Below are 24430 nucleotides of genomic sequence, written 5' to 3'. Positions count from 1 at the left end.
GACACATGATATAATATGAATGAAGCCTGAAGACGCTGTTAAGTGAACAACAGTATCAAAAACAACAAAATACTCAGGAATAAATTTAACCAAGGAAGTGAAAGATCTGTGCACAAAAACTATATAACATTGATTAAAGAAATTGAAAAAAAGACATAAATAAATGGAAAGATATCCCATGTTTCTGGGTTAGAAGAATTAATATTGTTAAAATGGCCACACTACCCAACGTGATACATGTATTCAGCACAACCCCCATCAAAATTCCAATGGTACTTTTCATACAAATAAAAAAAATTCTAAAATTTGTATTGAATCATATAAGATCTTGAATAGCCAAAGCAAACTTGAAAAAGAAAAACAAAGTTGGAAGCATCATACTTCCTGATTTCAAATTATATTACAAAATTATAGTAATCAAAACAGACACATAGGCATAAAAACAGACGCATGGACCAATGGAACAGAATAGAGAGCCTGGAAATAATTTGAAGCATATACAGTCAACTAATTTTTTACAAGGCCACCAAGAATACACAATGGAGAGAGGACAGTCTCTTCAATTAATTGTGCTAGAAAAACTGTATATCCACAGGCAAAAAAATGAAACTGGACCCTTATTTTACACCATACACAAAAATCATCTCAAAATGGATTAAAGACCAAAACATAAGACCTGAAATCATAAAAGTGCTGGAAAAAAAAAAAAAGGAAAAGCTCTTTGATAGTGGCTTTTGGCAATAATTTTTTGAATATCACACCAAAAGCTTAGGTAACAAAAGCAATAAACAAGTGGTACTGCATCAAACTCAAAAGCATCTGAACAGCAAAGGAAAATCCAACAAAATCAAAAGACAGCCTACTGATTGGTAGAACATATTTGTAAACTACATATCTGACAAACAGTTAATATTTAAAATAAAGAACTCACACAACTTAGCAGCAAAAAAAAAAAAAATGGGTAAATGACCTGAATGGACATTTTTCCAAAGAAGACATATAGATGGCCAAGAGGTGCATAAAAAGGTGCTCAACATCACTAATCATCAGGGAAATGCACATCAAAACCACAGTGGGGGCCGGGTGCTGTGGCTCACACCCGTAATCCCAGCATTTTGGGAGGCCGAGACGGGCAGATCACTTGAGGCAGGAGTTCAAGATCAGCCTGGCCAATATGGCGAAACCCCATCTCTACTAAAAATATGTAAATTAGCCGGGTATGGTGGTGCACACCTGTAATCCCAGCTACTTGGTAGGCTGAGGCAGGAGAATCGCTAGAACCTGGGAGGCAGAGGTTGTAGTGAGCCAAGATCACGCCACTGCACTCCAGCCTGGGTGGGAGCGCGAGACTCCATCTCAAAAAAACAAACAAAAAAACCCACGATGGGGTATAACCTTATACCTGTTAGTATGGCTATTAACAAAAAGACAAGAGACATGTGTTGGCAAGGGTGTAGAGAAAAGGAATGTCTTCTACATTGTTGGTAGGAATGTAAATTGGTACAATCATTATGGAAAACAGCACGGATGTTCCTCAAAAAAATTAAAAATAGAACTGCCATATGATCCAGCAACCCTTCTGCTGGTTATATAGCCAAAAGAAATGAAATCAGTACCTCGTAGAGATATCTGCACTTTCATGTTCACTGTAGCATTATGCACAATAGTTAAGACAATGGAAACAACTTAAATGTTTACCAATGGATGAATGGATAAAGAAATTATGATATATGTACAGAATGGAATGCTACTTAGCCTTAAAAAAGGAGATACTCTCATTTTAGACAACATGACTGAAACTGGAGGACATTATAGTAGACAAAGAACCCAGATACAGAAAGAAAAATGCTGCATGATCTCACTTACATGTGGCATCTTTAAAAAGTCAAATATGTAGAAATAAAGAATAAAATGGTGGTTACCAGGGGAAGGAAGGAGGAAGAAAAGTGGAGAAGTAGGTCAAAGGGTAAAAACTTGCAGCTATATAGGATGAATACATCTACAGATCTTAAATGTACAGGGTTAGGGCTAGAGTTAACAATATTGTATAGTATACTGAAATGTTGTTAAAAGAGTAGATTCTACCATCCTGGCTAACACAGTGAAACCCCATCTCTACTAAAAAAAAAAAATACAAAATATTAGCCAGGTGTGGTGGCAGGCACCTGTAGTCCCAGCTACTCGGGAGGCTGAGGCAGGAGAATGGAGTGAACCCGGGAGGCGAAGCTTGCAGTGAGCCGAGATCATGCCACTGCACTCCAGCCTGGGCGACAAAGCGAGACTCCGTCTCAAAAAAAAAAAAAAAAAGAGTAGATTCTAAGTGCTCCTACCACACAAGAAAGGAACTGTGTATGGTGAAGAATATGTTAATTTGCTTGGCTGTAGTAATCATTTCACTATGTACGTGTATATCAAAACATCATGTTGTAACACCTTAAATATATAAAATATAGATATAACATAAAGAAAAGTAAAATATATAATATAGATATTTATGTATATTATATCTATATTTATCTATATTTAATTTTCATTACATTGTATCTATGTAATAGATGTAATAGACATTATATAGATGTAATATAAAGAAAACTAAATTCCAAAATCACTTCCTACTTTGAAAAAAAAAAAGACATTATACTGGATGAAATAAGCTGATCACAAAAGCACAAATACTACATGATGTTACTTATATGAGATACCCACAGCAGTCAAATTCGGAGAGACAGAAAGTAGACTGGTGGTTGCAGGGGCTGGGGGAAGCAGGAATGGGGAGTTACTCTTTGATAGGTATACAGTCTAGTTTGGGAAGATGAAAAAGTTCTAGAAATGGAAGGCAGTTACAGTTGCACAACAATGTGAATTACTTAATGCCACTAAACTGTACACTTAAAAATGGCTAACATGGTAAATTTTATGTCATATATATTTTACCACAATAAAATAAATAAAGAGAAAAAAGAAACCATAAATAATACACAAAGAGTACGAATTCTAAAGTCAGCTGTGCTAGGCCTAAATCCTTGCTCCTTCCTTTAATAGCTATGTCACCTGAGACAAGGTACTTAACATTCCTAAGCTTCAGCTTCGTCATCCACAAAACAGTAATAATAGTACTGCATTGAGTTGTTTTGAGGTACATATAGGGCTTAGAGTAGTGCCCACCACATTATAAGAGCTTGATAAGTAGAACTTTCTTATTTATTATTATCATTAGCAGTTATTGAGCACCTCTAACATCTGGGCATTATGCCAAGTACTAGGACTACAGAGATGAACAGGATGGGTTCCTGCCTTTAAGAACCTCACCACTTAGTAAATGGGCCCTTAACTGATTCTATCTTCACTCAAGTCCTCACTGTACGAGCAAATGTTGAAAAGTCACAATAGAAGTACCTGTCAAGAGGAAAAACAGGAGACTCAACTAGATTGAAGGTCTAAAGTATGTTCTATTGATTAGACTGGTCTGAAATAGAAGGGACTATGCTGAAAAGTAGTGAGGTTATCTGGATAACTACTTACCAAGCATACTGCAGAGAAACTCAGAAGTTGGACTATGAGATCGCTATGGCCCCATATGGCTCAGAGAGTCTGTGATGCTCTAGGGTAGGGGCCAAGGACTGGACTCTCAGCAGCTTGACTGGGGAAAGACTCCAGGGTGTCAGCCTCACAGACATCTCTGCTTCATGACATCATCCAAATTCCCCCCAGCAGGAACCCAAAGTGTCCATATGTCAGGTGTGGATTCAAGTTCAAAATTACAGACATGATTTCCACATAGAGGAATGGAGATGAACCAAGGCACAATGGTCCCTGGATGGCAGACAGAAGGGTAAAAAGACTCAAAGAGAAAGCCACCACTGCCTTTTTCTGGGCCAGGGCATGCTCCAGGATGCAGGCCTTGGATTAAAACTACAGCAGCATGCACAGCTGAAAATACCCCAAGGCCACCTGTGAATCCAAAGAGGGTATCCCACTCCCCAGATTCAAGACAGCACAGCTGGGCCAGCAACCAGAGGAGTCTGAAAGCCTAGTGTTTAAGGAAAAGAAAAACAGGTCTCTTTCTTGGAGGTTTGACAGTGTCCTGCACAGAGACAGAAGGAAAGACAAGGCTCCCTGTTCAGTCTTGGAACGTTATGTGCAGTCAAGACTTCAACTGCAGCATCCACTTAGGGCTAAGGATAAGGAAGGGCAGGGTGATATTCCCTACATGGTCTGCAACCGGGCAGCTTTCCTGAGGGTCTCAGAGGAAAGACAGTGTGGATCCTGTTTGCTAGATATCCTGACTTCCTTTCTTGGAGTGCAGGGTTGGTGGGAATAGCAATGTGATCAGGGAAGGCCTCACTGATACAGTGACATTTGAGCAAAGACCTGACGGTGGTGAGGGGCAAGCCATACAGAAACCTGGAGAAGAACATGCCAGAGGGAGAAGCAAGTCTACAGGGCCAGAGGTAAAGTGTGCCCAGCACATGTGAGGCACAGCAAGGAACCTGTGCAACTGGAATAGAGAGAGATGGGGAGAGCTGTGGATAGTCCAGGGAGATAAGCGGTGGGGCAGCTCTCAGACCCTGCAGGACTCCATGGGCCATTTTAAGGCTCTAACTTCTACTCTCAGTGAGATGGGAAGACACTGGAGGGTTTTGAGCAGAGGAGTGAGACACCCTGACTCAGCTTCTAAAGGGTCCTTTGAGCTGCTGGGTTGAGAACACACTCCAGGTAGGGTAGCATGACCACCTGTGTCAGTTAGCAGTAGGCTGTGACAGTGATCCAGGAGAGGGGTGACAGTAGTTTGAACCAGGCTGGTAGCAGTGGAGGTGGTGAGAAGCAGATATATTTTGAAGACAGAGCCAACAGGATTTGCTGACAGATTGGATGTGGGGAGTGAAAGAGAGGTGTCAAGAATGATGCTGAGATTTTTTGGCCAGAGCTATTAGAAGGATGGTGTTGTCATTAACTGACATAGGGAAGATTGAAGAAAGAGCAGGTTTTGGGAAGAAGATCAAGAATTCATATTTAAATATGTAAAGTTTGATGTGCCTCTCAGACATCCATGTGGATACCTCTCATAACAATTGGATGGACACATGTAGTATTCAGGAAGAAGACCAGCTATATGTTTAGAAGTCATCTATATTGGGTGGTATTTTAAATCTGTACCCTGGATAAGTGATTACAGAAAAAGAAGAGGCCTTAGGACTGCACCCTGGGGTATCCAAGGCTCACAGCTGGTTGATGACAGAAAATTAACAAAGCCCCAGAAGGAATTAGCAATGAACACCAGGAGAGGGCATGTCCTGAAAGCCAGGTGAAGAAGTGCCTGTCCATGTCAAGGACTCATTAGGTCTAGTATCTCAAGATGAAAACTGAGAGTTGACCACTGTATTTAGCAATGGGAAGGCCATTTATGATCTTGGAAAGAAGAGTTTTGGTGAAGTGAGGGGAGAGGAGAGCCTCATTAAGGAGGGTTCAAAAAGAATGGAGGTAGCCAAATAGCGCAAGGAAAGTTTCGCTTTATCAATGTATTCCAACTAAAAAATAAAGAAGGAATGGTTGGACGCGGTGGCTCACACCTGTAAATCCCAGCACTTTGGGAGGCCAAGGTGGGTGGGTCAACTGAGGTCAGGAATTCAAGACCAGCCTGACCAACATGGTGAAACCCCGTATCTACTAAATACAAAAAATTGGCTGGGCATGGTGGTGCATGCCTGTAATCCCAGCTACTCAGGAGGCTGAGGCAGGAGAATTCCTTGAACCTGGGAGGCCAGAGGTTGCAGTGAGCCGAGATTGCACCCTTGCACTCCAACCTGGGCAACAGAGTGAGACTCCATCTCAAAAAAAAAAAAGAAAGAAAAAAGAAAAAGAAATGAAGAAGGAATGACAGGATTAGAAAGCATCATTTTAGAAGCCCCTAATGAAACAAACTATCTCAGCAGGAGTTAGCAAACTATGGCCCTTGGGCTATATCTGGCCTGCTTGCTTTTATAAATAAAGTTTTATTGGAACTCATTCATGCCTATTGAGTTATGTATTGGCTGTGGCTGCTTCTGAGCTACATTGGCAGGACTGAGTAGTTGAGACAGAGACCACATGGCCCACAGACTAAAATATTTACTGTCTGACCCTTTGCAGAAAATGTTGCCAACCCTGATGTATGTAATTGGATGTGGGCTTGGAGGAAGTGAGACCCCAGAAGATGGACCCAGAGGAGAGGGCAGGGCAAGTCAGGAGGGGAAAGAAAGTGAGTAAAGGCTGAGGCTTGTGAGGGGAAGCCTCTTCCACAGACTTCTAGTGTGTTCATGCTTGAAGGGGTTGCGGACTGATGTAGTCCCCCCTCCACTGCCTCACTGTAGATTGCTTCCTGTGGGACTTCTCAGTGGCATCCAGGCCCGCAGCTGATGAAGGGAGCCCCTCTCCTTCAAGGTGTAGGTGGCATCCTCAGAGAGATCCAGTTTGCACACAGAGGATGGAAACACCCCTACCTGCATGACTCCCATACCACCAGATGTTTCCATAAGGGCAAGCCCTAGGCCTGCCTTTCCACCTAGTGTCTCTGTCCTCTGCATTCTGGATGGACCTCTTCTGGTTGACTCACGATGGATAGCCTTGATCTAGGGTGATTCACCCAGGCTCCAAGTAGAACGACTTTTAGGAGACTTTGGGGTCCCCTGATGTCATATGAGCATTTGGAGTGTGCATTTTATCAGTTTGAGTCCACAGCTTTCATCAGATTTTCAAAGGGCTCTGTGACTACAAAGGGCTTTGTAGTCACAGAGCCCTACAAAATCACCACACTCAAAGTTTAATAATTTTTTGATGCACTGGATTTAGGAGCAAGTCTGGGATATAATCACATCTGTCAAGTCTCCTTCAAAAGTCAATATGTGCTTCCCACCCACCAAACTAGAAGACTTTTTCTGGATCAATGAAAATAAGAGTTAAAATTATTCAACGGCAGGCCGATAACAGTGCAAATCTCAAGAATCCTCTACCTTTATAAGCCGAACAAAAGAACAAACTATCAGGAGCTAGTTCCCAGGTAATAGCTGACATTATACATACTTTACAAGCCATGAATACTTAGAAAAACAGAGAAAAACAATAAAAATGGGGTACAATTTATATCTTTGAATTATGTTTCATTATCTCTTTTTTTTCCCCAACTTTTATTTTAAGCTCGGGGAACACGTGCAGGATGTGCAGGTTTGTTATATAGGTAAATGTGTGCCATGGTGGTTTGCTGCACAGATTGTCCCATCACCTAGGTATTAAGCCCAACATCCATTAGCTGTTCTTCCTGATGTTCTCCCTTCTCCCACTCCCCAGTCTTCGACAGGTCCCAGCGTGTGTTGCTCCCCGCAATGTGTCCATGTATTCTCATCGTTCAGCTCCCACTCACAAGTGAGAACATGTAGTATTTGGTTTTCTGTTCCTACATTAGTTTGCTGAGGATAATGGCTTCTAGCTCCATTCATGTCCTTGCCAAGGACATGCTCTTGGTCCTTTTTATGGCTGCATAGTATTCCATAGTGTATATGTACCACATTTTCCTTATCCAGTCTATAATTGTTAGGCATTTATGGTATTGATATAAGAACAGACACATAGACCAATGGAACAGAATGGAGAACCCAGAAATAAGACTGCACACCTACAACCATCTGATCTTCAACAAACCTGACAAAAACAAGCAATGGGGAAAAGATTCCCTATTTAATAATGGTGCTCAGAGAACTGGCTAGTCACATGCAGAAAACTGAAACTGTTTCATTATCTTAATGGTTTGAATGACCTCTACAAATTAGCATCGCCCAAGCCCTCACAACTTTACATGCTGTGATGGTTAATATCAGGTGTCAACTTGACTGGATTTAGGAATACCTAGAGAACTGGTAAAGCATTATTTTGGGGGGTGTCTTAATGGTGTTTCCAAAGGAGACTGGCGTGTGAGTCTGAGTGGAATAAGTGGGGAAAGTGTACCTTTCACGAGGTCAGGCACCATCCAATTGGCTGAAGGCTTGTATAGAACAAAACAGAGGAAAGACTCTCTCCTGGAGCTGGGATACACCTTCCTCCCCTCGCCTTGGACATCAGAACTCAGGGCTCTCCGCTCTTTGGATTCTAGGACTTATACCAGCCACCATTCTTCCGGGTTTTTAGGCCTTTGGACTGAGCCATGTGACTGGCATCTCATGGTTCCCAGCTTACAGGTGGCCTGTCAAGGGACTTCTCAGCCTCCATAATCACATAAACCAGTTCCCCTAATAAATCCCCTTTCATCTATTGTCCATCTATCTTTCTATCTATCTATCTATCTATCTATCTATCTATCTATCTATCTATCTCTTATTGATTCTCTCTCTGGGGAACCCTAACTAACACACTTCCACACCAGAGCCATGCCTGAAAGGATATGAGATCCAAGGCAATCTGCACCATCTACCTCCCACAAATATTTTATATGCTTGCATAATCTACTTTTACTGGGCTTGAGGCTCTGAGATGCCATAAGACAGCAGATTAAGAGGGCCAGCCATAGGTACTATGGTGGTCCCCAGCTAGAGCTCTGCCTGCCACCGTGCCTTCTTCCCTTCCCACAAGAGATCACTACAATCCCCTGCTCTCACACAAGCCCAGATCATCTCTAGCTAATATTTGCTGATTGTTTCTACTGACTCAATCTTTCTTTACACAAATCCTATGAGGTTAAGTACTATTCCTACATACATCAAGGAAACTGAGATTCAAAGAAAATAAGTCACTGTATAGAGCCACTTAGCTAATAATTTGGAGAGCTAGGACCCAGTCTGAAAGTTGCTGCCATAAGCCCTGCCCTGCAGCATTGACTCCCCGGCTGCTTAGCTCTTGCTCCTCTGACACTACGCTGGACTCACCTACCGATAGGAAATTCTGTCACAGGGACTTCGGCAGCTTTATGTTTTAGCAACAGAATTCCAGCAATGATTTCTCGGGTACCAGCAGGCCTTGCCCCACCCAAGGGGGACAGAACATGACAGAATCTGGGGTCAGAGTTGTGGTAGCCACACACGGAACTCGGGCTGTGTTTGCCCCATTCCCTAGGCACCTTCCCCAGGCTCACGCTCTAGCAGTCTCCTCCACTCATGCCCAGCACAGCCAGCATCACCAAGACCCCTGTTTTGACATTTCTGAGGTGCTTCAGCCTATGGTTTCAGTCATAAGAAACTGGAGGCAGGCGGAGAAGAAGGGGAGGGGGCTGGGGGGAGGTGTCCATGGCAGGGAGGGGTGGTGGCAAAAGCCAGAGGAAGCGGGAATCAGAATGAAATCAGGGAGCGGGATGCCTTCACAGGTCGTGGTGAGCTCAGGAAGGGGTCCCAGCTTCTCTGTCCAATCCAGGAACAGCTGATCAGCCCAATTCCTTTGAGACCCTGGGTATTGAGTATGACAATATCCCCAATATGAGGGCACAGAGAGCATGAGGCAGGTAAGGCAGCAAGGAATGGGCAGGGAGAAACAATGCTACGTCTCAGGTCACATGCTCAGAACCAGAGCAGCTTCAATTCCTCCTGAGTCAGAGACTGGGAGGGGCAAATCCCCGCAAGACCCATTCTCCCCCACTCCCCTCCACTCCCTTGGACCTGTATCCATTCAACCAACAGTGACTGATATGCTGCTATATACCAGGCACTGTGCTGGGCTCTGAGACACAGCCATGAACCATGCAAACACAGTCCCAATCCTTAGGGAACTGTCTGCCTGGGAGACACAGACACTAAACTAAGTATACACACATGAACTGGGATGGGAGCTATAAAACTGTAAGATGCTATAAGACAGTGTCACAGAGGAACATAAATTAGATAGGCTAGGGTGGAGGGTGGCATTCATCTGTGAGATAGAAGATCTCACTGAAGAAATGACAGTTAAATCAAGAACTGAACAATGAATAGGCACTAACCAGGTGAATGGGGAGTGAGAGGATGGGAGATTATGAGGAGACTGAACAGCATGTGCAAAGGCCTGCAGTGAGAAAGAGCTTGGCATATTTTAAAAGAGGCCAGACTTGCTGGAAGGTGGTGGGTGATAGAGAGCAATGTAGGCATTGACGCTGGGGTGGGGTAGGGACTGGTTTGCAGGGCACAGAGACCATGGCTAAGATCTTGGAGTTCAAGCTGAAAAGTGATATAATCATGTTTATTCTTCAAGATCATGCAGGCTTCCTTAAGCTCCACAAGGGAACCAGAGAGGAAGTGGAGGCTACTGTGATTGTCCAAGGGAGAGATGAAGATGGTTTGGTCTTGGTAATGGCAGCAGAGCTGGAGAGAAGAAGACAAGGTCGAGAAATATTGAGGGATAAGGTGGACAGGCTTTCATAATGGATCACCTACAGGAATACAGAGATGCAAGTATCAACAATGACTCCTGAACTTGTGAGTGGATGAAGATGTCACTCACCAAGACAAAGAAAGCTGGAGGAAAAACGGATTTGGAGGCAGAGATCAAGAGTTCAGTTTCGACATGGTAAGTCTGAGATGCCTCTGAGACCACCCAGTGGAAAGATTAAGAAAGCCATTGACTATAGAGGTGTAGAGCTTAGGAGAAAAGAATGAGCTGGAAGTATAAATTTGGGAGTTGTGATAAATTCGTTGAGTAATGACACTATGGTGGCTGTGAGAATGTGCCTAGCAGACCTCTAGGAGACACAGGACTCCCTTGATAGCCAACTCTGGCTTGAGGGTCTCCCAAAAGCCTTGCAATCCTCAGATTGCACAGCAGACAGGGACCCTTGAACTCAACTTACCTTCCCTCAATCTGTCACTCAGGGTTAGACTTGCATGGCAGTCAGATGGCTTTTCTAGCCTTTCCCAACTCCTTCCCCATTACTCTCATCAGTTTTTCCCCTAATAAAAATCCATGTACATTTCATCCCATCTTGGTGGCTACTTCTCAGAGGACCCAAGCTAACACAAATCCCAATTTGTTCACATTTTCCAATGTCCATGCCTTGGGTAGTCCCTTCCTATACTGAGTCTAGCGTGGCCATGTGACTTGCTTTAGGCAATGGAACAATAGGAAATGTGACACAAGCAGAGAATGGAAAAAGGTTTGATCTCTGGGGCTTGCCCTCTCTCCTTGCTGTGGTCTGAATGTTTGTATCCTCCCCAAATTCATATGTTGAAAGCTATTCACCATTGTGATGGTATTAGAAGGTGGGGCCTTTAGGAGGTGATTAGGTCATGAGGGTGGAGACCTCATGAATGGGATTAGTGTCCTTACAAAAGAGGCCCCAGAGAGCTCCTTACCTTTCCACCATGTGAGGACACAGTGAGAAGGCACCACCTATGAACCAGGAAACAGGCCCTCACCACGACCAAATCTGCCAGCGCCTTGATATCAGACTTCCCAGCCTCCAGAACTGTGAACATTAAATTTCTGCTGTTTATGAGCCACCCAACCTATGGTATTGTGTTACAGCAGCTCAAACAAAGACACTTGCTTCTGAAACCTTCTACAACTATGTGAAGACACCTGGGCTGGCCTCTCTGAGGACATGAAACTGTGGAAAGAGAGGTTCCAGCATCCCAGCTGTCCCCCTGCCCCTGCCTCAGCTGATGACCCATAGATGTCAGTGAGGCCAAACCAGACCATCCAACTCCAGCCAGGCTAGCCTAGGACAAAGGAACCACCAGCTAACCCACAGAATTATGAGAAATGCTAACTGTTGTTTTAGGCCTCTGAGATCAGAGGTGATTTATTATGCAGCAAAAGCTAACTACTACAGGAGTGTAGGGCATAAAGATGATATTCAAAGTCATGGGACTCAGCTGGTCTGATCATGGATCTGTAGGTCCTGCCCTCATTCTCCCAACCCAGAACCTTTCCTAGAGTTCTTGCCATTAGCCAAAGCTCTTTCTGAACATTTATTTAGCACTTAACTGTGTTCTAGACAACATATTGAGGAGCTGCGGGTAAACAGTGATAATTGAAATACAGTCTTTACCCTGGGGGGAAAGATGGGGATTGGGGAGATCAGAGAAAACTCTTCTTTGATTTTCTATAAATTACAAATTGTTGGACATAAAGTTGGCAGGAATATGAAATCTGCCTGGATTCTTCCACTTCAGCTTCATGGCAACACTTTCTACACAGATATATATACCACATACACACTCCGTAGTATTACCGCCTTCAGTCAACTCCCTGCTTTCTCTGAGAGGAGTTGGTGGGTACTCACTGTCACTTCAAAGTCAACTGATAAGGAACTTGTCAAAGTCACAGTTGGTGAGCACAGTGACCCCATCATAGGGGAGACTGTATTGCAACAAAGGGAAGGAGAATCAGGATTTGCCAAAGGTTCCAGGGTAGCTTCTTTACTTGTTTATATAATCAGTAAACTTATCAGTCACCTACTAAGGGCAAAGCATTGGAGACACATAGATAAAAGACACAATCCTCACCATCAAGGATCTCAGCATAGGGGAGGCTGACGGTTACAACACTACCTAAGAAGCACAATGCCAGAGGTAAGCACAGGATGCCAAGGGAGTGCAAAGGAGAAGAACCCAGGACAGCCCAAAGGTATCAAGGAATCAGGATAAGCAACTGTGAGCCAGGCCCCCGTGGGGTGGGCGAGGGCAGGTCAGTTGATGAACGTCAGGGCAAAAGGGAGGAAGAAGAGTCACAAATGACTCCCAGATTTCTGTCTTGGGCAACAGGATGGAGGGTGGTACCATTTGCTGAAAGAGGCTACGTGAGAGGAGGACAAGATTTGGGAAATAAAGATGCATTAGGTTTTAGACAAGGTGAGTTTGAGACACTATGAGGTGTTGAAGTATAAACATCTAGTATTCAGTTGCAGAGAAATTCTGAAACTCAAAAGAGAATCCTAGTTTGGAACAGAAATTTGGAAGTCACCAGCATATGAGCGATGGCCAAGGCAAATTGAGGGATGTGTGGACCATAAATAGCTGAAAGGGCCAGGGTGGACTGGGAAGCACCTGTGTTTAAGGATCAGTCACTCAGTCCCATCTGGAGAAGGAACTCAGCCAGAGCTAACCAGAGGAGAAACTGCCAAGCAGTGGGAGCACCCATGAGACACCACAAGGTATCCAGGCCTCCTTCTCAGGGCTGTTCCACTCTCCTCTCAGCAGTCTATTGTGAATGGCCAGGACAGGAATTAGCACTAAGAGCACTAAGATGTTACTGATTAGTAACAGATGTCATCAGAAATATTTGCATTTTAATTAGGGGTCCAAACCTCACAATAATTCTGACTTCGAAGTCAAGACTGGAGTCAAACTCGGGATCTACCACCTACTATGATCTTGGGTTCTGCAGGCCTTTCTGCTCATCTATAAAACAAGACTGACAATTCCTGTAACTCAAAGAGGTGTACATACAATATAACTAGTTTCTGGCACATGCTGGATGCTCCACACTCAGCTATCCTTCTAACAGGGGTTCCCAAACTAATGTGCATGAGACTCCCCTGGAGGGCTTGGCCCTGCCCCCAGAGTTTCTGATTCAAGATGTCTGGGACTGGGCATGAGAATTTGAATGCCTAAGAAATTCTCAAGGGTGCTATGTGGCTGGTCCAGAAACCACAAATTGAGACAGGATGTTCTTCCTAAGGCCCCCTCCTGTGTGAGTGAATAAACATTCCATGTACGCCCAGACTGGTGTTGTGGCCCTGGGGAAGGGCCATGAGGTCTGAGTTCTAGGGTCTAAGTGGAGGAAGCATGATAAACCCAAAGGGAAGTGAAGGGCAGGGACACACACAAAGCCTTCTCCCTCAGTTGTCACCCAAGACATCTCAAAGGCTAGAAGTTGAGTGATTCACACCTCCATGTTTGAACAACTGTGACTCACAGCTTTGGGTGCAGGAGGTGGGCTGTGTTGAGTCAACCCTTTGGGCAGGCAGGTAACAGGGAAAAGCATGATGAGCTCTGCCCAGGGCTGGAGAGAAGAGAGAGCTGTGGCAGCACTGGAGGAAGGCAAAGGCTACGAAGTCTGCATCCTGTGCAGCATGGGAAAAACAGCCACCCTCCCAGATGCAGGAGATGGAAGGAGGCCTGGGCATCTAATCTCTGTCTGCTCTGGGTTAAGAAGACCCCAAAAAGCAAGAAGAGCAACCTGGAACTTACTCAGGAACTCTACTCCCTCAGTATTGTCTGTCCCTCTCCATCCCTCTGTACCCTGTAAACCCAGGGAACCTCTGCTCTCCCAGGGCTTCATGGATGCAAATCTCCAGGAAAGCCCAGTAGTGGCAAGAACAGAAGGAACAGGATCTTCTTTCCACAAAGGCCTGTCCTAGGCATCATCTAATTTATCTCTTCAACATTTCCTCTGAACTCCTGATTTACATTTATAATTTAATTCATCCTACATTCATTACTATGCTAGGTACTGAAACTGCAAATATTAATTAATCATGATGCTCCACCTCAAAGAATTTTGCCCAGTGAGATATAAAATGTGCTGCATTCATTTCATAGTCTCAAGCACTTTTGCATACAATTTAACTTATTCCTCAAAATAGCCATAGAGAATCGGTGATATAGATCCTATTTCATTTTTACCATTCTGATCTTCAGCTTAAATATCACCTCCTCAGAAGCCTTCCCTGATGTTGCAATCTAAAGTGCAACCCTGTCACTGCCACATCACCCTCTATTAATTATCTGAATGCTATTCTATTATGGTCTGATTTTTTTTTAACAATCTACTTATCTATGTATGGTTTCTCTCTTCCTACAATAGAATATAAATTCCAAAACAGTAGGATATTTGGCTGTCTTGTTCATTGCTGTATTCCCAGTGTCCAAGTCAGTGCCTAGCCCCGAACCGGCACTCAGGACACATTTTCAGAAAGAGGGAAGGGGGAGAGGAGAGTAGAAGAAAGGAAGGGGAAAGCAGAGAGAACTGAAGTGATTGTTTACCCAGTGACAGAACTGAGCTCACACCAGCGGCTTTGCCCCCCAAGCCCAGGTTCCTTCCTCTCCAGTCACCATGGGAGCCGCCCTGGACCAGGGCTCAGGTTCTGAGGTTGGAAAGCTGACTTTCCTTGCCTGGATGAACCTAGGACTCTTAGACTTCAGCACTGAACAGCTCATTAACCCAGATTCTGAGATCCAACAACAAAAGAAGGTGGAAGTTGGATGTGTGTTCACCTGTCATTATGAATCCCCTCACTAAGGAAAGGGTGGAACTTTTTTGTATTTAGGATCATTACTTTCAAGAAAACATCAATCAAGGACCAAGTAAGTCAAGAGTAACTCAATTTACATTCTTTTCAGAAGCAGAAATGTAAAATGTTCCTCATAGCTATTTAAATTAAGAACAAAGAATAAAATTCCTATTCAGTAAATATAGCAAACAAAAAAATTCTATTGTATGACTAGTCAAGGGTAAGAGGGGGAGACAGATAGTAGAAGAAGAGAGAGAAGGGAAAGGATACAGAATCATATGACAGTCAATGATTTTAACATGGGAAGGGGCCTCAAGTGACCATTGGCTCCAAGTCCCCTTCTCTGAAAGACAGAGTTCTGTGCCTGTGTATTAATAAGTGGAGACCCAGCAGGTTTAAGTGCTTTTCTCATGGTCATATAGCTAGTATGGATTGGAACAAGACCAGATCCACTATACCAGAGTCAGAGAATATATAATTTGATAAAAGAAATACTTTCTTAAAGTACTGAACTTAGAGCTAGAAACCAATCACTTAAGAGAAAGAATCATGCATGTCATTTTCATCTTTATTTTCTCATTCCTTCTGGGAAAAGCACATGTACACATTTGGTTCATGAGAAAGGGGAAGAAACCCCAAAAGACACTTAAGAGAGGCATATACAAGATACCCTCTGCAAGACAGCAAGGCACAGAGAACTACTTTGATATCAAGTTGCATTTTTTTAACTACAGTGATATTTTCATCAATAAGAGGTGTGTCCATAAGTGCAGCCCTAGATTTTTTTTACCCAGGTTAGAAATTATATGAAAACTCACAGGGATGGATGCACTCCCATGCCATAGGCAGCTGTACCCAAGACAGCATCACACCTTTATCCTGGTGCTCCCAGGGGCTGTGCCCTCCCTCAGCCCCATTCAGCTGCTACTGTCACTACTAATCCTATACTGAGAATCTAGAGCATTCTCCCTTCACCCCAATCCCAGACTAGTGTTTATGGAGGAAATTTTATTTTTCAACTGCCGTCCACATAGTTACAAAGGCCCTGTGATTCAGACTGAATCTTCCAAAGCAATACTACATGAACATAAATGGGAAGGCCTGTCCTTGGGGGAGCCCCATTCTAGAACCTCATTCAGTGCACTTCCCCCAAGTCCATGCAGGTATTGCAGACAATAGAACCTTCTTGAATCCTCATGTCAGGGATGAGGATGACGTTCATAACACCAGTTTTCCAGGTTACAATGAGAAAGGTACCACACATCTTTGCCTCTGCCAGAAGGTACTTGATTTGCATATAAACAACTGTAACCATTTGTTACAACCATTTGTAAAAATAGTTTTGCAAGGGGTTTTTGGTTCTGAATGGCTTTATAGTTTGTAACATGTATACTTGGTCCAATGGCCTAGTTCTAGGCTCTCCCCACACTGTCAGCACCAGGAGGACAAAGACCATGTCTCTCCTTCTCCCACTGTCCTACCTCTCACTCCCACCCCTTTCCCCCACCGCTCAGATAATCATTCAGGGCATATTGTAGATGGCTGTTAGTATAGTATTGTATTTCCTGCTTTTCCCAATTCTCCCTCACTTGTTGGGGATGCAAAGTAACATATGCCAGCATCTCAACTACTCATCCCTGACCAGCTGAGCTACCCAATTTTTTCAGACCAGAATGGGCTGAGGCCTGCCTACAGGAGACCAAGGGCAGTTGCTGCTCCACCCAGAAGGTTTCTTCCATGGCCCTCCATCTAACTCCTGTCCATCAGCCCCATCTGTCCCGCCTACACTCTGCCAATAGAGGGGAAGAGAAAAGGCGTGGCTCTGCCTCAGACTTACAGAGCACAGAGCAGAAAGCCACCCTGAATTGCGGGACTGCTGAAGCTAGAAAATATCTGCTAGGCATCTTCCCAACCTTCATTTTCAGACAAGTTAAATGAGGCCCAACTAGGTTAGTGACTTGCGCAAGGTGACATGGCTTCTTAGAGAGGCTGAGTTGGGTAGAAATGAAGTCTCCCACACAGTACTCTTTAACTCCCCACCCTGACCCAATCACCATCCTGCCTCCTTTCCCCCCAGCCATGCTGTTCTTGGTCTGGTAAATTATTGTGCTGCAGGGTAAGTGGGAATGACAATATCTAGAATTATCCACATAAGCCTCTATTTTTGCCTTTATGATAGAGAGGATCTGAGGGACCCAACCAACACGCTATCAACGAGGGATGGTCTGGTTCCCCTACTAGTCTACAGAACTACTTCTGGGGAAGCCAAGGCATGGGAAGGCCCTTTCCAATCTAGGCCATGGTCAGCCTCTCAGACAACTGGATTCACCTAACTATGATCCTGAGAGAAGCAGGCATCAATAACTAAGGTGCAGACAAACCCTGAAAATCAGATGGTGACATGTGCTCTGCCTTTCCATTAGACAATTCCACCACCCCAGGTAGGATTGGTGAGCACACTGGACTGGGATCCAGAGGTGAGATCCCTCTGGTAAGATCTAGGTTGCCAGGAAAAAGTGGAAGACACACGAAGTTTGGTTGTTCATCCCTTCCAAATTTCGTGCCGAAACGTAACCCCCAGTGTTGGAGGTAGGGACCTAGTGAGAGGTGTTTGGGTCATGGGGGCAGATCCCTTATGAATGGCTTGGCACCATCCTCAAGGTAATGAATCCATTCTCTTTCTATTAATTGCCACAAGATCTGGTTGTTAGAAAGAGCCTGGCACCTCCCTCCTCTCTCTCTTGCTTCTCTCTCATCATGTGATCTGCACACACCAGCTCACCTTCCCTTTCCCCCAAGAGTGAAAGCTTCCTGAAGCCTTCACCAGAAACAGATGTTGGCACCATGCTTCTTGTACAGCCTGCAGAGCCGTAACCCAAATAAACCTCTTTTTTATATATAAATTATCCAGCCTCAGGTATTCCTTTATGGCAAAGCAAAATGCACTAAGACGGACACCAGGAAGGACACTGCTGACAGAAAAAACAGAGGCAACACGAGTTAAGGACCAGGCGGGATGACCAAGCAGACTGGCCAATCTACCCCACTCTGGAACCAGCCATCGCTCCCCAGGCTGGGCAGCTGGGACTAACTCTGTGAGTCAGATGCCATCAACTACAGCACAAAGGGTCAACCTTGTATGCCGGGAGTCAGCTAGCCTGGGTTCAAATCCCAGCTCTGCCTCTTACTAGCTGGGTGAACTTCAGAAAGTTAGTTAACTTTTCTGAACATCAGTTTCCTCATCTATAAAATGGAGATACCTACTTAATAGGATTGGTTAACAATTAATTATGAAAATGTCTGGAAGCTGCTTGGTATAATATTTGGAAAATATAGCAATAAGCAGTCAATCAATGGTAACTGCACTTTTTGAGGCCCTGCGGGGACTTAGCTGTCTGGCAGATTTATAGGCTGCAAGGGGGATGGAGGTGTGACTGACACATCCGTAAGAATCCTCATCACTCCCTCACACAAGCAAGGAAGTAAAAAACAGACATTTCTCCACAATAGGATGCTTCTTGAACATGAGTTTCTCAGTTTGAAATCCAGACATGTAGGATTTTTTTTCCTCTTCCTTCTTCTCACACCCAACACACACATCCTAGCCTTCAAGGAGTGGAGGAGCTGTGATAGCAATGATCCAATAGCTCAACCATGTGACTGTGTGGATCACTGTATATCATGCTACCATCAACACAACACTCACAATTCCTGGCAGAAGGACAGCTCCCTGGGAGCCCCAGACTCGTAAATACAATCAAGAAGACAGAGGAATAGAAACAACTCCATGTAAATCACTGTCAATTTGTCATCCCTGCAGAGTTACAGCATGAAGCTCTACTCCAGGAATGGGCATTTCAGAGGGACTCATGTAATTGGAGAAAAAGGCGTTCATCACAGGAAAGAGATTTGTATTTGAGAGCTGGATTTTCAGAGGGAATTGAAATAAAGTCCATTAGAAATCTGAGTCAGGAAGAATGAGGCAAGATCCAAACGATATGAAACCAACGCATGTTGCCTTTTGAATTATCGCTACCTCTAACCTAGCATAAATACAGTCACTCTTAGGTTAATCATTTATCTCTAGCTGTATGGGAGTCTTCATTGGCCATGTGTAATTATTACCAACATCTCTGTCCACTCTCAGAAATGTCCCAGCTTGGACAATCTGCACCCTATGCAGTCAATCCTAAATGATATGATTACACTATACTACAAAGTGGTAAAAAGCTTCTTAGCTGGTCAGAAACTTAGCATGGGAGAGAACAGTAGAATGGAATCAAACAACAAGAAACGGTCATCTTATCTTAGATGGTAGAAATCGCTGCACCATCCTACGAGACCCATGTATTTGCAGGGGAAGTTCTATATTTTCCCATTAGTAATTTATCTTGGAATTGCAAATGGGAAGTTTTTTCCCAACCCCAGGAGAGAAAGCCCCTTTTCCTCTGGTTCTGACCTCAGTGGAGATAAAGTAATACTCTTATTTAAGCATCAGAAACACCCTTTCCTTGCATGAATACACTTATCTGGGTTCAGCCTGCTCTGTGGATTAAGCTATCCTGACTCCCAGCCTTTCCTCTGAGGATGAGGTTTCTATGACACGGTGTGATTCTCAGCCAAGAGTAAGTACAAATCGATGTTCCAACACGGTGAACCAGATCTCGGCACAAGCCCCCAGATCTCGGCACGCACCCACAGCCTGAATCACCTGCTCGGAGCAGCCAGACTCACAGACACGATTGCAGCAAGTGACCTCAGACCCCTGCGCACGGAGGAAGCCGCGATCTCAAGGGAGACGTCGGTGGGTTAGTGTCCCCCATCATTCTCTCCAGGACATGGGCACAAAGCAAAAAAGCACAGAAAACTGGATGTTCCATCCCTGGGAAAGGACGCACAACCACCCTCGCACAAGGAGACTCAAGCCCAATCAAAAAGCAAGTCACCCTACGCAGCCTGGCTTCCTCTGTTCTCTTTCATCCCCTACCTCGAGCCCCAATTCCCAGTCCTGTCCCAGGAAAGGACCCACAACACTCGCTCTGACCCGCAACTCCATAAGACACCCAGCCCACCCTACAGCAGTCCCGAGTCGCTTCCAAAGGCACATGCAGCTTCCTTCACGGAAACTTCGCTGCAAGCTCAGCCCCTGGGCCGCGCGCCCTTCCCTCCAGCGATCCCCGCACAAACTTCCCGATGCCGAGGACCTGCTGAGCCGCCCGTGCCCGGAGGCATGGAAGGGCGGCCGGAGGCCCCAAGGCTTGCAAAAACCCAGCGGCTCGCGCCCGCTCCCTGTTCGGAGCCTGGCTCCGCGTGAGCCCCCCTCACGCGGTGAGAACCCTGCATCCTCCAGCGGGATGCTGCCCTGAGCGCCGCGGCAAGGGGCGCAACATGCACACCCTAAGCGCCAAAGGGCGAGCGGGCTTTCCCACGCCAGGACAATTCTCACGGAAGTTGCAAAGGAACGGACAGCGCGTGCAGAGGAAGAACAGGCAGCGCGTGCAGAGGAGATTCCGAGAAGGTTAGGGCCAAGTACGGATCTCCAAGGTCCATGCATCCCCCCAACAGGTAGCAGCGCCGAGGCCAGACCGGTGGCGCCACCGGGGAATGCAGCGCAGACCCGCAGGCAGTGGATGCGGGGCGCAAGACAGACACATCTCTGGCAGTAAAAACCCAGGGCTTACCTTGAATTAATGTAGAGTCCCGCGCTCAGCTGAATGAAGAGGGTGTGCTAGTATTCCCGAGACATCACTGAATTATTTTAAAAGAGGAAAGGGGTGGGGGTGGGGGTGGGAGGGCGAAGACGGGGGAGGAGAGATGGTGAAATTCAAGGGGGAAGAAGGAGGAATCCACAGAAAGAATGGGGAAGGAAGGCAGGCGGAGGTGAGGGCCAGAAACAGAGAACAAAATTCATAAAAGAGAAGAGAGACAATTTAAAAAAAAAAAAATCTGTCTTCTCACACAGTGGAAAAGAAATTTCTGGCAATCAGAAAGAGAACTCGCATACATGCCCCCTCCAGAGACGGCAGACCAGGGACTAACAAAGAAGGAGGGAAGAGAGCTGTATCCAAACAGCAGAAGAAATCGCTGTCCAGACACGGGCGGCACGCGCGAGGCGGCGAGGGAGCGGCGCGAGGGTGGGAGGGGAACGCCGGCGTGAGCGCGCATACACCCGGGGCTGGGGGCGGCGGGGGGCGCCGCGAGGCTTCATTTAGGCGGGGGTTTGTGTTGTAAACCGCCTGAGGTCAAGAAATTTAGGTCAGGATTTCTGTGGAAAAGTTCAGTAACCTCAAACTTCCGCGGGCGATTTCCACTGGAGTATCCGATTCTCGTTTGTGGGCGGGATGGCCCCTTCCTGGGCTCCCGCTCTGGACCTCACCGGGGTCCTGGCCGCTGGCCTTGCTGGGCAGGGAGAGGGAAAGCATAATTACATCTAAAAAGAAACAAGCGAACTGGGGGCTTCAAGGATCAAGTTAAGGGGGAAGGAGGGGTGTGGGGGACCAGACCCTGAGCCAGACGCTTCCCACGGGAAGCCCCAGCCTGATGCAGAGCCTGTTCACTGCCTGTGGACTGATCCAGAGGCTCTCTGAAGGTCTCCGGGGGCTAGCTGAGGGCTCTAACGGAGACCCTGTTTCCTGTGGGCAGTTAAGGAGCACAAAAAATCAACAGCCCCAAAACTGAGTCAAACTGGTGCTTCCAAGGCTTCCAAGACCTGAATCCCTCTAGGGTATTCTCTCCCCCATGTCTCTGGCTCTCTGCATACCTTTCCCTCAAATTAATAGAAATGTCTCCCACAACTCTGCAGGTGATGACTTTCCGTCCCACCCACCCATCTTCACACCTCCCAGTAGGGTCCCTAGGGAGGTTTTGGCAGGTGGCTTTATAAACAACTGCCTCCTCTCCTCCAGGAGCTCAGAGTCAGAGAAGAGAGGGGCTCCAGAAAAAGAGAGAAGAGGAGGCAGTGGGATTGGAAGGGACAAGAGAAGGGAGCCGCAGGAAAGGAGGAGGGAGAGAAAGAGGAGAGTTCTCTTTCTCTCCACTCTTACTGCTTCGGCTTAGCCTTGACCCAGGTGGGTCAAATCCTCAGAAGGCCTCACTTGAGGATGATCAGGGCTGAATGACGACAGCTGGCCCTTCTACTTGGCCGTGAGTTTCCATGGCTGAGGGCAGAGCCTGGCACACAGTGAAAACATGCACTAAAGGGAAATAAATAGCCACCATGCCAACAGCTCCTCTCACCTTTCCTCTTAGCTGTGGCAGGAAAAGGAGTGGCTATGTATCCTCCTTGGCTAGTTCCCAATTTACCCCCAGAAGGTCTGCTTGAAAGGTTCATGCTGTGAGGAGCCGGGATGTTGGCCCCAGGGCCAGGTAAGTCCCAAAAATTCTCACCAACCTGAAAAGAATTGAGTCTATGAATCAGACTTTCTAAACCTGGGCTTTAACCTGATGTTAAAAAGAAAAAACAATGTTCTGGCAGGGCATTAGGAAAAAAATCAGGGCACACCTCAGTTTTTCAGAGGCTGACAGATTTTTAGAACAGTCTTCGAGGTCTGGTTTCCCATATCAAAAGGTTGTTTGTTTGGTTTTTCTGTTCAAGCATAAGAATGCAGTGGGGGCCTCTCTTGAGCCCTTGAGAAGAGCCTGGCCCTAGGATTTGAACCCCCAGGTCAGAAGCACAACATGAGGAAGGAGAGGAAGAGATTTTCCCCACTTTAAGAAATTACCTCAGAATCTGTTGGAGCTCAGGGGAAAGGAGAACGACTCCATGAACCCCAAAATATACTCTTCATGCCCCCACCACTACCCTAACATACACACACACACACACACACACACACACACACACACGGTGAGAACACACACACACAGTGCAGTCACCAGCCAACCAGGCCTTCTCCCCTCAGCCCGTAGCAGGAGCATTCACTCTACAATGTGTGGGTTTCTTTTTTTTAATGAAAAAGTTTAAAGAGCTAGGATACCAGACGGCTGATGGTTTTCCTGGCTTGGAATCTCCTAAAGAGCAGAGCGTCCATACCCACTCCTCTCCACCATCAAAACAAACAACAATTGTACCCACAAACAAGACTGTCTCTGACAACCCATTCATACAATTGGGAGCATAGGTTGCTCACCAATAAGATGATCCCCCAACCCATTCCCTTTTCCTATCCATATACGGGGCTCAATGCCAGACACCTAAGTATGACCCCCTGGGACATACCTGCCATGTTATTTCTTTCTTCCCTGGCTACAGTAACAAATATTTAGAACAATATGGTGTCCTTTCAGACATAATAAAAATATTGGTTTTGGGTCTTGTCCCATTTGAATGAGTTGTGGCTGCTGCTCTAGTCAGAGGAGGTAGGGGAACTAGGCTGGGATGCAGGAATTCTTCTCAGCAGCACACAGGGCCTGTCTCCCTCCATCCCTCCAACAGCGCTGGTGCACCTCCCCCCACCCCCAAACCTCTATACATCTAGCAACGCAAAGAGCCCAGTGCCCAAGACACACTCCCTGTCCTCTCAGTTTTCAGTCAGACCCGCAAGAAAGCACCCTGGCCCAGACCTATGCCCCACATGACGCCCCCTAATGGGACTTCATACTGGGACCAGGGCTTCAAAGAAAAGACCCTGGTTTAATAATTCAGCTTGCATGAATGCCATTTAGTAGCCATGGCAACCAGTTCCCTGACATCTAGTTGTAGGCAAGATGTGGTTGGAAAGGGAAAGAGAAAGCGAGAAAGATGAAAAGATAGAGGGGAAAGGAAAAGAAAGAAACCCAGCTGAGATGTCATCTAAACTTTCCCTGCTTTCACTCCGCACCATAATCCTGACAGTGAGACGCCAGTGAACCTTAGCCAACTGTGCTTTTACCTAGCTTTCTTCCCTCCATCTCTGACTTCACTCTCTCTCCACGTGTCTCCCTCTGTCTCCTTTCTCTCCAACCCACTGGAAGCTGGAGATCCAGTTTCCTCACTCAGCATTCCAACTAAACACCTTTGGGACTCTGGATAATTATTTAGCCTTTCTTTGCCTCTGTTTTCTTATCTTTAAAATGAGGGGCTTGTGGATGTCTGCTCTGGTTCCCTCTGGCCCTAACAATGCATGATTCTGTGGTCCTGTCTCTGTCTCGCCATCTCCCGACCATCCAGCTTTTCCTCTCTGCCCAGCTGTCTCTGTCTCTTCCTCTCTCTGCGTGTTTGTTTGCTTCCTGTACTTCTCCATCTCTCTCTCTCTCTCCCCCTGAACCCCTCGTTTTTTATCTCTCATA

The 24430-nt window shown here is 45.7% G+C and overlaps 1 protein-coding gene across 10 annotated transcripts in view; it reads right to left on the bottom strand.

The window, feature by feature from the left end:
- The window catches only part of CACNA1E (calcium voltage-gated channel subunit alpha1 E), a 497363-nt gene extending 476450 nt beyond the window's left edge, over positions 1-20913 (bottom strand). For all 10 annotated transcript variants that reach the window (XM_065534002.2, XM_065534247.2, XM_065534152.2 and 7 more), the window contains exon 1: positions 20845-20913. The gene's annotated coding sequence lies outside the window, so the exon portion shown is untranslated. The remainder of the gene's footprint in view (positions 1-20844) is intronic.
- Between the last annotated feature and the right edge of the window lie 3517 nt (positions 20914-24430).

Source organism: Macaca fascicularis, chromosome 1 (assembly GCF_037993035.2).
Source record: "Macaca fascicularis isolate 582-1 chromosome 1, T2T-MFA8v1.1".
Taxonomy (NCBI): domain Eukaryota; kingdom Metazoa; phylum Chordata; class Mammalia; order Primates; family Cercopithecidae; genus Macaca; species Macaca fascicularis.
Note: the sequence above shows the minus strand (reverse complement) of the source record. Positions and strands in the feature narration are given on the sequence as shown.